Source organism: Lycium barbarum, chromosome 9 (genome assembly GCF_019175385.1).
Source record: "Lycium barbarum isolate Lr01 chromosome 9, ASM1917538v2, whole genome shotgun sequence".
NCBI classification, from domain to species: Eukaryota; Viridiplantae; Streptophyta; class Magnoliopsida; order Solanales; family Solanaceae; genus Lycium; species Lycium barbarum.
In genome coordinates this window covers 28171428-28187827 of record NC_083345.1, presented here as the reverse complement: position 1 = coordinate 28187827, position 16400 = coordinate 28171428, and positions in this window count along the sequence as shown.

Sequence of the window (16400 nt, the reverse complement as noted above, 5' to 3'; positions counted from 1 at the left end):
TATAGTTGTTGCAACTCTGGATATCTCCCTTGTTCTTGTATAGAGGGATCATTACACTCGACCTCCATTCTTTGGGCATCATTACCGTCTTAAAGATGACATTAAACAACCTAGCCAGCCACTCCAAACCTGTCGGGCCCGCGCTCTTCCAAAATTCCCCAGGAATCTCGTCAGGTCCGGTCGCTCTTCCCATGCGCATCCTACGAATAGCACCCTTAACCTCCTCAACCTTAATACTTCTGCAATACCCAAAATCATGACGCCTTCCTGTATGTTCTAAATCTCCCAACACAATGTCTCTGTCCCCTTCTTCATTCAAGAGTTTGTAGAAGTATGACTGTCATCTCCGTCTAATGAGAGTCTCCTCTACCAATACTTTGCCATGCTCGTCTTTGATGCACTTCACTTGATCCACATCACGTGTCTTTCTCTCCTTCGCCTTGGCTAGCCTGAACAATTTCTGATCCCCTCTTTTCTCTTCTAGTTCAGCATAAAGGCGTTCAAAAGCTGCCGTTTTTGCCGTCGAAACCGATTCGCCTCCTTCCTCGCCATCTTATAAAGTTCCCTATTCGTCCACTTCTCCACCTCATCATTGCTTTCTATCAACTTCACATACGCCACCTTCTTTGCTTCCACCTTCCCTTGAACTTCTCCATTCCACCACTAGTCCCCTCGATGCTGACCACGACTACCTGTCGAGACCCCCAACACTTCCCTTGCTACCACCCTAATGAAAATAGCCGTCCTATCCCACATACTGGTCGCATCCCCACTACTATCCCAGACCCCCATAACCTTCAATTTCTCTCCCATCTCCAGGGCACTAGCGGTGGTCAAACTCCCCCATCTGATCCTAGGACGATAATCCACGACCCTCTTCTTCCTCGTCATCTTGATCCCTAATCCATCACCAAGAGCTTATGTCGGGTTGTAAGATAGTCGCTCGGAATGACCTTACAGTCTTTGCACAGACCTGTGTCGTCCTTCCTAAGGAGTAAAAAGTCTATTTGAGTTTTAGCCACTGAACTACGGAAGGTTACCAAGTGCTTCTTCTTCTTTGGGAAACTCGAATTGGCTATCACCAACCCAAAAGCTCTTGCAAAATCCAAAAGTGAGACTCCTCCTCCATTCCTGTCCCCGAAGCCAAAGCCTCCATGCACATCATCATAACCTCCCGAAATAGGCCCGATGTGCCTATTGAAATCACCTCCTACGAATAGCTTCTCAGTAGGCGGTATGCCTCCCACTAACTCGTCCAAATCCTCCCAAAAGCGCCTCTTCTCCTCCTCGCCTAAGCCCGCTTGTGGCGCATATGCACTAATAATGTTCAAAGTGAGCCCTTCAACGACCACCTTAATTGACATCATCCTATCAGTGGTTCTCCTATCCTCTACCACCTGATCCCTTAATTCACTATCTACTAATTTGCCCACCCCATTTCTATACTTCGACCTACCAGAGAACCATAGCTTATACCCGTCTACCTCCTTAGCTTTAGGACCTACCCGTTTGGTCTCTTGGACACAAGCTATATTAATCTTATCTTCTTAAGAATCTTAACTAGCTCTATGGACTTTCCCATTAACGTCCCAATGTTCCAAGAATCTACTCTCAACCTAGACGCTCATTTAACCCACTTACCCCTCCTAACCTTCGCCCCCGTCCCCAAACGAGAACATGACCCTAGTCTACTATCACTAACCAAAGCCACAAAAATGAGTATGAACTAATAAATTATTCAAAGGTCTAAAGTCAGCAAAATGTAACTACAAGTGTATGGACAAATAATGGATATGGCAGCCGGAGGTACCAACTCCAGTTGAACTGAACCTGGTCGCCGCCGGAAAACACTGTTCAACGTCCGAGTAGTGTTCACTGTCAAGTTACTGTTCACTGCCGGAAAAATGTTCACAAAGACCTGAAAGGGAGAAGAGAAGAGGGGGGGAAAAGAAAAAAAAGAGCAAAAAAAGAACAGGAAAAGAGAAAAGAAAAAAAGAAAAAAAGAAAAAAAGGAGAGAGAAAGAAGGGCTGGCCGGAAAATGTTGTCGGCAAAAGTCATCGGCGATGGCTCAACGTCTTACTGGCAGCGCCAGAAGTAGATAAAAAAAAGGGGAAAAAGGAGAAGAGAAGAAGAGGAGAGGAAGAAAAGGGAAGAGGGAAGAAAAGCAAATCTCCTAGGTCATGTATGAAGTCTTATGTTTGTGTGGCATGTTGCACCAATACTTGTCTGATTTGTTCTGGATTTTCGAAGTCCACAATCCTTGCTAAGTGTAGAATTTGCTTCAGTGGTTAGTATTTCAAGTATGCAAACTTCTGAAATAAGAAAGATGAGGTGGTAGAGTTAGAGTATGTTCATATGTCCAACTAGCTCCTATATTAAAAGTTAAAAGAGACCTGTTATAGGTATTGCTACCTTCTCGAGTGTTAATATTTGGTTCTTAAGTTGATATCAAAGTTCTGTGGTTTGGTAGTATTTGATCTAAGTGTGAGTCTGACCAAACTGAGTGAAGTTTCCCAATCCCAATTCTTCCATATTCTTGTTCAGACGTTAAATTCTAAAGCAAAATATGCTATGTCACCACAGATAGAGTACTGCTAAATAATTTTCTTAAGCCTAAATACATGTTTGGTTGAGGTTCTAACTTGTCCAAGTCTTAAAGAGTTGTCTTATCCCCAAACTGAAACAGTGTGTGTGATGAAAATTTAGTTTTGCTAAGCCTAGGGCCTTCATCTATTTCCTATTTTCAATATGCCTATAATATCAATTTCTGGGTATGTTTGCAGTTAATCTGATAGTTAGCCTGGTTCTGAAGATTCTGTTGGTTATCCTCACCCTTTCAAAACAAATGATGTTGGCCCCTTTGTTTGTTTGATTGGGTTCACTATGTTTAGTTGTAATGGTAGCATCCTTGCTTTGTTTTACTCAGCTTACTGTGTTGCCTAGTGCTGCTGTCCCCTGTTTGGATTCCTCATGTCTGGTTATTGTATTCAAGTTTCCTTATTCCTCCGTTAACTTAGTTCAGCATGCTTAGTATGAATGCTTAGTGTCACTGTTTTTCCTGTTTAAATTCCCCATGATTAGGCAATGTTTAATCTCTTCATTTCGTGTATGCCATCAGATGCATGTCGATTAGTTGGTTTACTTAATCTCTGTTAACTGATTCGGAAATAAAGGGTCAGCTCGGTAAAGCATGTTGTGTTTCTGTACCTATTTAAATTTTTATATGCTCTTACATTGCAAGTATACCATGTTTGATTATGTTTATGCGTGTATATTTAGAGTATGCTTTAGTCAATACATTTATGGGGAGATTAGTTGGTCATTATGGATTAAGCTTGAACCCTCCCCGGTGTTAGCCATGCCTAGGATTCATGGAAATCCCTTGGAACTTGTGCAACATCGGGAAGACGGGGGCAAAAGCTTTCCAATATTAACCTTCTAAGTATCCTTATGAATGTGTATACACGAAGTATACTCAAATATACATAATGTATACATAAGTCACTTGTTTGTTTTCAATATTGAAACTGCTCTATTATGTTGGTTGTCGATCATAAAATCTTATATATTATAGGATCATGTCACCGCTCTAATTCTTTTTTTCTTTTCTTCTTTTGCATGACATCCGGAGTTACGAGGAGTCTCAAATGAGACTCGATTTCGCCGCTAGATCAAAACGATTTCATTGCTCCACTTGTGTTTCTAGTTCACTAAATTCGGCCGAAACAAATTCTAGTGACGATCGAGATGACATCTCTCTATTCGGGTCTCTCTTTCTCCCCTCGAAAAACAACCAGGGCAGAAGTAATATAAAGAGGGGAGAAGATGAGAAAGACTGCTACGTTTTAAAGCACATCTTATGTTTTGTTTAATTTATTTGTGTTCGTATGTGATTACTTAGCTACCTCAGAATACCTAATTTAGTGGGGCTAATTGGGACGTTATTTCGATATAATAATGGAAATGTTTTAATTCGTTTCACGAAGTATTTTAGTATATTTTTTTTTAAAAAATGGACGTTATTTCAATATAATAATGGAAATATTTTGATTCATTTCATGTAGTATTTTAGTACATCGTTTTTTTTTTTTTAAATAAAAATAAAAATAAGCTTTCAATCTTTCAAAGTCTTCATTTTGGCCAAGTGCCTAATTTAACCGAGAAAAGAGTCTGCTTATAAAGTTATTGTTCCAAATTTACATTAGCTATTTATCTATCTTATCTGGCCACTCAATATATTTCTAAGCCGTTAAAATCAATCGATACTTAACCATTGAGTTATTTCGAATGTTTATAAAAACCTTGCATGATCCCACGCTTTCTTTAGTTTAACTTATAATTAAAGCCTTTTCTACAAATTACTATCTTATTTAATTTAAATAGCAGTCTTATATTTTCCATTTGTAATCTTGATAATATTCACAAGCTATTTTCCTAAAAATTTAAAATGCTATATTTGTATTTTTCTAATCTTAATTAAATAACCTAAGTTTTACCGGTTAACCGTATTTAAGCGGATCTTGAAGGATGCCTTATCCCTTCCCTTTAGGATAACTAAGAACCCTTCCCTAGAATCATTAAGTTAAGTAGACTATTAACCAGAGTTAGCTTTTAGCACTTACTTAGTTAAAATAGGTGTCCTAATTCACCGTTAAAACAATTAGGTGGCGACTCCTTAAATTAAACAATTAGGAATCACTAATATGTTGTACTCCGCTTTGACCCGTTAAAATGGGGTATAACAGCTTGGCGACTCCGCTGGAAATTTTAGGTTCTTAACCATAACAACTTAAGTTAATAATTAATTTGTTGGATGTTTTGGTTGTTTTTCTTTATTTTTGCCTTTGTTATTGCTTTTATTGTTTCTCTTATGTGCTTTTAAGTGACTTTAATTATTGTTTTATTATTTCCTTATGTGAAATTTTCTATGTAACAATATGTTACTGCTTTCTTTAACTGGCATTCCATTCATACTTCCTCCACTCCTGGAAAATTCACACACTTAAAGCGGTTTCGCGATTCGCGGCCGTGCACTATTAAATCACCCTCTAGTTGGATCGATCTTGTGGATTTAGTCGATCGGCGGTGCAGTCGATAGCCACGGACTTTCCACTCCCAAGTTGTCCACTTGAGAGAGCCTTGTATCATAGGAAACCAACTCTTAGTCAGCCTAAGATAGAGCTCAACCAAAACCCCTCTTTACGGACATGCATCATGCAAACTTAGGAGGCTTAATACCCAAGGTGTATTAAGTCTATTAGTCAACCTCGTCCAAATGTCCGAGTGGGTGTATGACCCCGAGCGACGGTTATCACGTTATGTGCATTGGTTTGAAGGATAAACATGTGTATTATGTGGACCATGTGCTACTTAAAAGGGTAATGGGTAGAACTAACCATTTGTGAACGCAGGTAGCCATGAGTCAGTACAATACTTACCCAAGGTTTAGCATGGTGGATTGATTTGGGGGACTACAGACAGCGGGTGGTACGTGGAGCACTAGGACACTCACCATCTTTAATGGATATCCAACCATGTAGAGACATCATCGAGGCAGCAACTGTGTTTTGGGATGAAAAGAGAGTCATGTTTAGATTTGGCAACAATCAAATGACTCCATTGTTAGAGGAAATAGGTGGCTATGTGGAAAATGCAGCTTTATTACATAGGAAGAAAAAAATGGCAAAATTGCGGCATGATTATTCCAAAGGAACCTTTACCAAAAGAATTTGTTGACAGTTTCGGATTCAGGAAGGGTAAAGGCGTAGAATGTTTACAAGGGTCTACGATACCATTTGACTACTTGCATCATAGATTTGGCTGCCAACAAAGTTTCACCAATCATCAAGATGAATTTTTCTCGTATGACTCTTGGAAACAAAAACGGTGCTTCGCTTTCGCAGTGTGTTTTTTGGGAATTATGGTGTTCCCTAAAGGGACAACAAGAGATATTCACACCCGACTCATTATTGTAACAGAAGCTCTATTTGGTGGCATTGAAGGAAAATACTACACTGTGGTCCCTATGGTCGTGGCAGATATCTATCGAGCGTTAGGACGTTGCAAGCACGAGTACAAGCATTTTGAGGGATGCAACTTGCTTTTACAAATTTGGCTGATGGAACATCTTCAAAAGGTCGACAGAAGTCTAGCATTTCGAAAGACGACGGGTGAAAATCACATTCTTGGACATGTTCTAGGCGCTATTTTGACTAATAGATCATTTGAAAAGCCAAATTGTGTAGAAGGGTGGGTAAGACTTCTTAGCCATTTGAACGATGATTCAATTCAATGGATGTTCGGTTGGTTTCCATCCGAGGGCTTGGTGTTTCGTACGAAGCTCGTACCATTTTTAGTTTTGATGGGACTTCGGTGCTTGCAACCTTATGCCCCACTGAGAGTTTTAAGACAATCTGGAAGAAAACAAAACATACCCTTAGTGGCAGACATGGATCATTATCGAGCCGACTACAAAGAGGGAAAAAATCCTTTTGCAAAAGAAGTTATAAGCATGTGGAAATCGAGGGAAACCATGAAAGCAGAGTCAATTGATCCAAACAGATACCAAGCTGGATGTGATGATAACTATTTGGAATGGGTGACCGCTAACTTGGAAGGATCAATCAAACTCGGCGTCAGCCTGAGGGGGCGAATTAAGGATGGAGAAGAGAAGCACATATCTTACTCCAGCAACTACGTAAGAAAAATCTTGTCTTTGAAGCCGAGTACCATGCACAACTTGAGAAAAAGGAAAAGGAGACAGAGAAGTGGAAGCAGCAGGTACTTAGTTACGAGCAAAGCATACAAGAATTAGATACACTTCTAGCTCAGCAAGGAGAAACTTGCATCAAAGAAGGCATCAAAACGGGAGGGGTTCTGGCTATGTCATACATTATCCAGAATCGGTGGAAGATCGGTCAATCAATCCAAGCAACCAAGAGGCTCAAGAACGACGAAGAGCCTTCCTCATGTTAATTAGCTTATGACAGTCAAGTAGTAGTTGTAATAATTTCCTTTGTACCAGGATTTAAATTTTCAAACATTGTATGTTTTGGGGGTTTTCAATTAATAGCACATTGGGATGACGTATAATTACAAGTTTTATCCTTCAGATCCTCGCTAGGCTTACCTCCGGCACGAAAGAGGTCTCGTGCATAATAGGTCGCGCTATGATTGCTAAATTTCTCTTTTACTATGTGATTTGTTTGCTATGCAATATATGCTTCTTTCAACATTATTTGTCAAATGTTCGCATTATTTTATTTAAAGCAGCAATCGTTCGCACTATACTAACGCAGTTTTCTTCATTTTTGAAGGTTTTCTTTTATTTTGATTATTTCCCCCAAAGGTTGATTCGTGTTGACTGCGAACTAGCGGATCACCCATACTTCACAAGATCAAAGGCACGAGCATCCAACAATATGAATGATTCAGGTGCATCTGAACAGACTAGCTTGGGACTTATCACCGTTTTGTGAGACGAACCTGAGGCTTCGGGAGGAAGGTATGATGAACTCATCACCCAATTGACGCAGCAAATGGCCAACATGCAAAGTGAAATTGAGCGACTGCGAAATCTCACCATCCTGTCCATTACCCTCAACATTCCTCATCATGAACAAAGAACAAGTGCGATAATCCACCATCCTTTTCGCCTGTTGACTCACCCGCTCCTCAGCCCTTTCTTTCAAATCCTCCACTTCACACAGTCAATCCAAGCACTACCAATTCACCCCCCATCCCGCAACAAACTAACCTGCAACAAACCATCTCACAACAATCTAATCCGCAACAAGCCATCACAACCGACTAACTCACAACAAGCCATCCCGCAACAAACGAACCTACAACAAACCATCCCGTAACAAAATAACCCGCAACAAGCCAACCCCAACAAGTTAACTTTCAACAAGCCAATCCGTTACCTTTTACCACTCCCTATATTCCTCAGCTTTCAGTTATCCAAACTACCCCACTTACCCAAAGCTACCAAACAACCCAACACATACCATCGGCACACACCGTCAATCATAACACGCAGTATGTGCCACCGGTATATGTAGAAGAAGCTCAACCTTTCACTACCCAATTACAGGTCGTGCAGCATCCAGAGGTTGATCCTTATGAGGAAATGGAAAGGGAAGCTAGGGCGAAAGCAGACGAGAATGTGGCAAAGGAGATTCGTAGTCTGAAGGAAGCATTTAGAAGCATCCAAACCCATAAGGGGTGTGAAGGAATGGAATACGAAGATCTGTGTATTCACCCTGATATTGAGTTGCCTGCTGGATATAAGGTGCCAAAATTTGATATGTTTGATGGAAAAGGAAATCCTCGGGCTCACTTGAGATCGTACTGTGATAATCTTGTTGGAGTAGGGAAAGATCAAGCCATTAGGATGAAGTTGTTTATAAGGAGTTTGACAGGAGAAGCGCTTGATTGGTACACATGCCAAGATCCGCAGAAATGGCATAGTTGGGGAGAGATGGCACAAGAATTCATGGATAGGTTCAGGTTCAACATTGAGACTGTCCCGGACAGATTCTATTTGATAAAGTTGGAAAGGAAGTCAACAGAAAATTTTAGAGAATATGCTATGTGTTGGAGAGCAGAAGCCGCAAAAGTCCAGTCCCCAATGGCAGAAAGTGAGATAACGACACTCTTTGTACAATCTTTAAAAGATGCAACATATTATGAAGGCTTAACACCCAGATGGACCCTTAAACTTGACATGTTTTGTAAGATAGGCATATAAACTTACAAGGTGACCAGATAGACACTTAAACTTACTCAAAGTGTATTTTTCAAGTTTTCCAGTTATTTTGAAAACAAAAACTATATTTTTCAAACACTCACAATTTTCATGGCCAAACAAGCCCTAAATATATCACAAAATATTTTTTTTAAAATGCAAAAATAAGGCAAACGCATATACATGAGACTATAAATGTGCACTTAAACCAATAAATACTCGCTAATCGCAATTTTGCAGCTTTCAATTAACTCGGGTTTTTTTTTTTACACTTGAATAATTAAAAAACAATAATTTTAACCAATAAAAATCCTTAAAAAAAGAAATTTCAAATTAAGAAATTTCTAAGTTCAGTATTTCAAGTGTAAAAGAAATTTCAAATTAAAAAAACTGTAAAGCCGAGAAGAAAATCCTTAAAAAAAAAAAAATCTTAATTTGAAATTTCTTTTTTTAAGGATTTTTATTGGTTAAAGTTATTGTTTTTTAATTATTCAAGTGTAAAAAAAAAAACCGAGTTAATTGAAAGCTGCAAAATTGCGATTAGCGAGTATTTATTGGTTTAAGTGCACATTTATAGTCTCATGTATATGCGATTGCCTTATTTTTGCATTTTAAAAAAAAATATATTTTGTGATATATTTAGGGCTTGTTTGGCCATGAAAATTGTGAGTGTTTGAAAAATATAGTTTTTGTTTTCAAAATAACTGGAAAACTTGAAAAATACACTTTGAGTAAGTTTAAGTGTCTATCTGGTCACCTTGTAAGTTTATATGCCTATCTTACAAAACATGTCAAGTTTAAGGGTCCATCTAGGTATTAAGCCTATTATGAAAGACTGATAAGTGTCATCAGGCAAAAATTTTCTGAAGTTATTAGGATGGGAGATTTCATAGAAGAAGGTATCAAGACGGGAAGAATCACAAATCTGGCAGCCTTGGAAGCGACAAATAAGGCAATTCAATCAGATTCAGCTAAGAAGAAGAGGGACAGAGTGTTCGCGGTCATGACCATCCAGGAACGTAGACCAAACCAGATGTTAACCTACCAATACCCTTCATCCCAGCCTTCATATTACATCCAATACACCCAAGCCCCTCAACCTTATTATCAACCTCCACCCACTCCCCATCCTGTTTACCATACCCAGCCAGCATATTACCCACCTCGAGCACCTGCCTACCAAAGCCCATCACAATACCAGCCAACCTACTCGCCTCAACCCCAATACCAACCACAAAATCGTCCACAAAATACACCCAGACCTCGCCCAAACTTTGAAAGAAAGCCAACCAAAACTTACACACCGTTAGCCGAACCCTTAGCCCAATTGTATGAAAGGTTGAGAACCGCAGGGATAGTCCAACCGATTCAAGGAAGAGTTCCTAACCCCCTTCCTGGATGGTATGATGGGACTAAACATTGTGCGTATCACTCAGGAGTTGCCGGACATGATACTGAAAATTGCCTTACTCTCAAAGATAAAATCGAGGCATTAATCAAAGAAGGAGTCATCCAGCTCAAAGGAGCTCCCCCAAATATAAACAACAATCCTCTACCCAATCATGGTGATGCAAATGTGAACATGATTACCATTGATGAAGATTGTAATTTGGAAGGGACTATTGTACCGATCAGAAAAGAGGAAAAGGTTGAATTATCAGCCTTTATTGCTCCCGTAATCACAGTCCAAATGAGGGCACCAATTGAAGTGGAAGTGCTTGCTCCAAGGCCTAGGATCACAGCCTTAGTTTCTCAGGCACCCGCTTTCAACACCAAAGCAGTTCCTTGGAATTACTCGTCTGATGAAAAGAACAAAGGAAAGGCAAAATTGGTTGTAGAAACTGTTGCTGCTGGATTAACAAGGTCTGGGCGGTGTTATTCCCCCGAAGAGGTAGCACAAGGAGCACCGAGTAAAGAAAACGGCCAAAAGAAGGCTGTGACTGAGGCCGAAGTCGAAGAATTCTGGAGGAAAATGCTGACTAAGGAATATTCTGTGGTCGAACAACTAAAGAAAATACCAGCCCAAATTTATTTATTGGCATTGTTGATGAATTCTGAAACCAATAGGAGTGCTTTAGTGAAGGTACTGAATGAAGCTTATGTTTCAACTGAGACCTCTAGCGAGAAATTTTCAGCCATGGTTGGAGAAGTCCTAGAAGCCCACAAAGTCTCTTTTCATGAGGATGAGTTGCCGCCTGAAGGTTTGGGGCACAACAAGGCATTGAACATTACAATCAAATGCAGGGACAAATTCATTTCTAAGGTGTTGATTGATGGGGGTTCAGCTATTAACATATGTCCTGTCACTACTCTCCGAGCTTTAGAAATTGATATCGGGAAACTTTGCGACAGTCACGTGAGACTTAAAGGTTTTGATGGAGCTCCAAGAGGTGTCGTAGGGGAGATTGACTTAGCCTTGGAAATTGGACCCGTAGGGTTCACGGTGGAATTTTAAGTGATGGATATATCCGCCAGCTACAACTTGCTGATAGGAAGGCCATGGATCCATATGGCTGGTGCAGTCCCTTCTACCCTGCATCAAAATTTGAAGTTTATTTGGAATCATCAGGAAGTTGTGATCCACGGAGAAAGCAACAATTTGATCTATTCCGAAAACTCAATTCCTGTTATTGAAAGTGTAGAAAGGCTAGATGGATTTGTCTTCCATATCAAGGAAACCATGTGTACTACTCAAGCTGAAAGGGTAAAATTGTCACGCGTGCTTATGATGATGGCTTGGGAAATGTTGAAGAATGGTTTTAAGCCTGGTCGAGGTCTCGGAATAAACTTGGATGGAATAGTGGAACCAATTCAATTACCCGGTCAGAAGGATACTTTTGGTCTTGGATACGAACACACTCTTGAAGAAATCTCATTGGCTAGTCTCAAAAGAAAAGGTATATTCGCTTGCCAAAGCCTGTCCCTCTCCTGAATCAGTCATTTTTCAAGGCGTCCGGCACCCGAGTGTCAGAGGAAGCTGCTGAAGACAACCTCGTGGAAGCTCTCAAGAATCTATTCATTGCCGAGGAAGAAGCTGAATGCAACGTGATTCTGGATGACTGCCCTGAAACTTCAACTATCTGGGATGCTGAGCCTGGAGATGTTTTGAACAATTGGACTTGTACCCCGCCCCGATTCTCCGGGAGTCTTGGTAAACGATTTGTATTAGTATTTGATGAAACAACGCGATTCAAAATTGAGGCCTGAATCGTGTTTATGCTTTTGTTGTGTTTTGCCTCCAACCTTTGAAAGCTTAAAGGCCAAATCCAAACTATACTTTTCTGTTTCTTATTCCGTCTTTATTTAATTAATTTCTTTTTTATTTTTCAGCAATCAAACTAGTAAATCTGCTGATACTGTGAATGTGACACGTAATGAAACAAGCGAGCCCATAATAAGTGCCGAACAAGACTCTGAAGAATATGAAGAGGACATGCAACCTGAAGAGTTAACTAAGGATTTTGAACATTTTGAGAATAAGCCAAAACCAAATTTGGATGAAACAGAAACCTTAAACTTGGGAGATTCAGAAACAGTAAGGGAAACAAGAATTAGCGTCCATTTAACTCCGTCACAAAGGGAAGAATTGATCAACCTTTTGAGACAATATATAGATGTGTTCGCATAGTCTTATGATGATATGCCGGGTCTAAGCACAGATATTGTTTCGCATAAGTTGCCTATTGATCCATCTTGTCCTCCGGTGAAACAAAAGAAGAGAAATATTAAACCGAATTTGAGTTTAAAAGTCAAGGAAGAAGTCTCCAAGCAATTTAACGCAAAGGTCATTCGAACTACAAGGTATCCCACTTGGCTAGCCAATATCGTGCCTGTACTAAAGAAGGATGGCAAAGTTAAAGTATGTGTGGATTATCGGGATCTCAACAAGGCTAGCCCGAAGGATGACTTTCCCCTCCCAAATATTCACATACTTATTGATAACTGTGCGAAGCATGAGTTGTAGTCATTCGCTTATTGCTTCGCAGGGTACCACCAAATTCTGATGGATGAAGAAGATGCTGAGAAAATAGCATTCATCACACCTTGGGGAGTATACTATTATCGAGTGATGCCTTTTGGGCTCAAGAACGCAGGTGCCACCCATATGAGAGCCATGACTACCATTTTTCATGACATGATCCATAAGGATATTGAAGTCTATGTGGACGATGTCATCATCAAGTCACGAAAGAGTTCAGATCACTTGACGGATTTGAAGAAGTTCTTTGACAGGTTGAAGCGATACAATTTGAAATTAAACCACGCAAAGTGTGCGTTTGGTGTTCCTGCTGGGAAGCTGCTAGGATTTATTGTGAGTAGGAGGGGTATAGAATTGGATCCTTCGAAGATAAAGTCTATTCAAGACCTGCCTGTCCCAAAGAGTCAAAAGGACGTGATGAGCTTCCTTGGCCGTCTCAACTATATTAGTCGGTTCATAGCACAATCGACGGTGATATGTGAGCCAATAATAAAGTTATTGAAGAAGGATGCTTCTACTAAATGGACGGAAGATTGCCAACGAGCTTTTGATAGAATCAAAGAGTATTTGTCTAATCCGCCTGTTTTGGTGCCTCCAGAAGCCGGGAGACCGTTGTTATTATATTTGTCTGTGTCAGTGAATGCATTTGGATGTGTGTTGGGACAACATGATGAAACGGGAAAGAAGGAGCAAGCAATATACTACTTGAGCAAGAAGTTCACGCCCTACGAGACCCGATATACTTTGTTAGAACGCACCTGTTGTGCCTTGACTTGGGTTGCACAAAAGGTGAGACATTATCTGTCTGCATATACTACTTATCTCATCTCAAGGATGGATCCACTCAAGTATATTTTTCAGAAGCCTATGCCTACTGGGAAGTTAGCCAAATGGCAAATTTTGCTAAGTGAGTTTGATATTGTATATGTTACCCAAAATGCTATCAAAGGGCAAGCAATAGCCGATCATCTGGTTGAAAATCTCGTAGATGAAGAATACATGCCCCTTAAGACTTATTTCCCGGACGAAGAGGTGCTGTTTGTCGGAGAAGATATCTCAAAGAAATATCCAGGGTGGAGAATTTCTTTAATGGGACTGCGAACTCCAAAGGAGTTGGGGCTGGAGCAGTCTTAATTTCGGAGTCAGGCCAGCATTATCCAATTTCAGCAAAGCTCAGGTTTCCGTGCACCAACAATATGGTAGAATATGAGGCTTGTATCCTTGGACTCAGAATGGCCGTTGATATGAACATATAAGAATAATTGGTTATAGGTGATTCCGACTTATTGGTTCACCATGTACAAGGCGAATGGACCACTAAGAACGTGAAGATACTTCCATACCTGCATTGTGTGAAAGATTTGTGTAAGAGATTTATCAAGGTGGAATTCAAACATGTCCCAAGGGCTCAAAATGAGTTCGCTGATGCTTTGGCAACCTTGTCCTCTATGATTCAGCACCCGGACAAGAATTACATAGATCCTATCAAGGTGAATGTGCACGATCAACAAGCTTATTGTTTCCATGTAGATGAAGAACCTGATGGAGAACCTTGGTATTATGACATTAAGAAGTATTTCAAGGCAGGAGACTACCCAGAAGGCATAACCAGTGTTCAGAAGAGAACACTTCGAAGATTAGCAAACCACTTTTTCCTAAATGGAGAAATCCTTTATAGGAGGACTCCGGATTTAGGATTGTTAAGGTGTGTTGATGCCAAATAAGCGATCAAGTTGATTGAAGAAGTGAATGGCGGTACATGTGGACCTCATATGAATGGTTTTACTCTGGCCAAGAAAATTCTACGAGCTGGCTATTTCTGGATGACTATGGAATCAGACTACATTCGTTTTGTGCAAAAGTGTTACCAATGTCAGATTCATGGCGATTTGATTCGAGTCCCACCAAATGAGTTAAATGTGATGAGTTTTTCGTGGCCATTCGCAGCTTGGGGCATGGATGTCATTGGTCCTATCGAGCCAGCAGCGTCAAATGGACATAGGTTCATTTTGGTAGCCATCGACTACTTTACAAAATGGGAAGAAGCATCTTCGCATAAGTCAGTGACGAAGAAGGTGGTGGTAGACTTTGTTCGCAATAACATCATTTGCCGATTCGGAATCCCTGAGTCAATTATAACAGATAATGGAGCTAATCTTAATAGTGGTCTGATGCGGGTGATTTGCGAAACATTTAAGATTACTCACCGCAATTCCACTCCTTATCGACCTCAGATGAATGGAGCAGTTGAAACAGCCAACAAAAACATCAAGAGAATATTGCGGAAGATGATTGATAATTACAGACATTGGCACGAAAAATTGCCACTGGCCCTTCTCGGTTATCGCACCACTGTTAGGACTTCAACAAGAGCAACGCCTTATCTTTTGGTCTATGGGACAGAGGCTGTGTTACCTGCAGAGGTAGAGATACCATCTTTGAGGATTATCCAAGAAGCTGAGTTGAGTGATGCCAAGTGGATACAAAATCGATATGAACAGTTGATGCTCATTGATGAAAAGAGGCTGAATGTAGTTTGTCATGGACAACTTTATCAGAACAGAATGGCCAAAGCTTTCAACAAGAAGGTGAGACCGAGACAATTCAAACCGGGGCAATTGGTGCTGAAGCGCATATTCCCACACCAAAATGAAGCTAAGGGAAAATTTGCACCTAACTGGAAAGGGCCTTACATGGTTCATCGAGTGCTGACTGGAGGAGCACTAATTCTAGCAAAAATGGATGGCGAAGTGTGGCCGAAAGCTATCAATGCAGATGTCGTCAAGAGATACTACGTTTAGGAGCTTTTCATTTATTTTATATGTAATATCTTGTAATGTCTTTCTTTGTAATGAAAACTACGTTCCCCAGGTGAGATATGTAAGAAACCTATATCGGGTTAGGTCTTTTAAGATAGAAATTTCCAAAAAAATTCCATTTGTTTATAACATGAACTATGCCTGACCTGATTCCCGCGGTGGGATACGTAGGCGGCCTACATAGGCTTCGGTCACATTATTAGAAAACCTCAATTTTATTTTGCCTTGTATGTTTTGAACTACGCTTGACCTGATTCCCTTAGTGGGATACGTAGGCAGCCTGTATAAGGCTCGGTCTCGTCATGTTTAAAAGTTTGATACCCTCCTATGCCAGAAACTGGGACAATTTTAAGGGCATCGTTGCAAGACGACATCGAGAGACATGAAAGAGTATATGATCAACAGATTCATCAGACAAAGGAAAGACTTTGGAGAAAGGACGTTCGCTTTGTTTCATAATGTGTCACAGTTCCAAGTTCAGCAGAAATTATTTATCACTATACACATATTTTTTATGCATACTTCCTTTTAAAATAATGTGATTTTTAATCCAATAGTTTTATTAATTGGCCAAGACTTAGAAATAGGCGGAGCTTGCAAGTCCAGGCCAAGTTGGAAGCATGAAGCGTCAAGAGACGGATCTTCAAAGTCAACGCGAATCAACAGATAATTTATCATTTATATCCATTTTACCCTTATTATTAAGTATTACTAGTAAAGTACCCCAAACAATGCGCAGATGTAAATTATCATTTTGAGTAGGTCTAAAATATAAGGAGAAAAACTTCTTGATTAATGTTTATTATCAAACTTGTTGTCTACTAAAAATTGTGTAATATTATTATTTTGTTT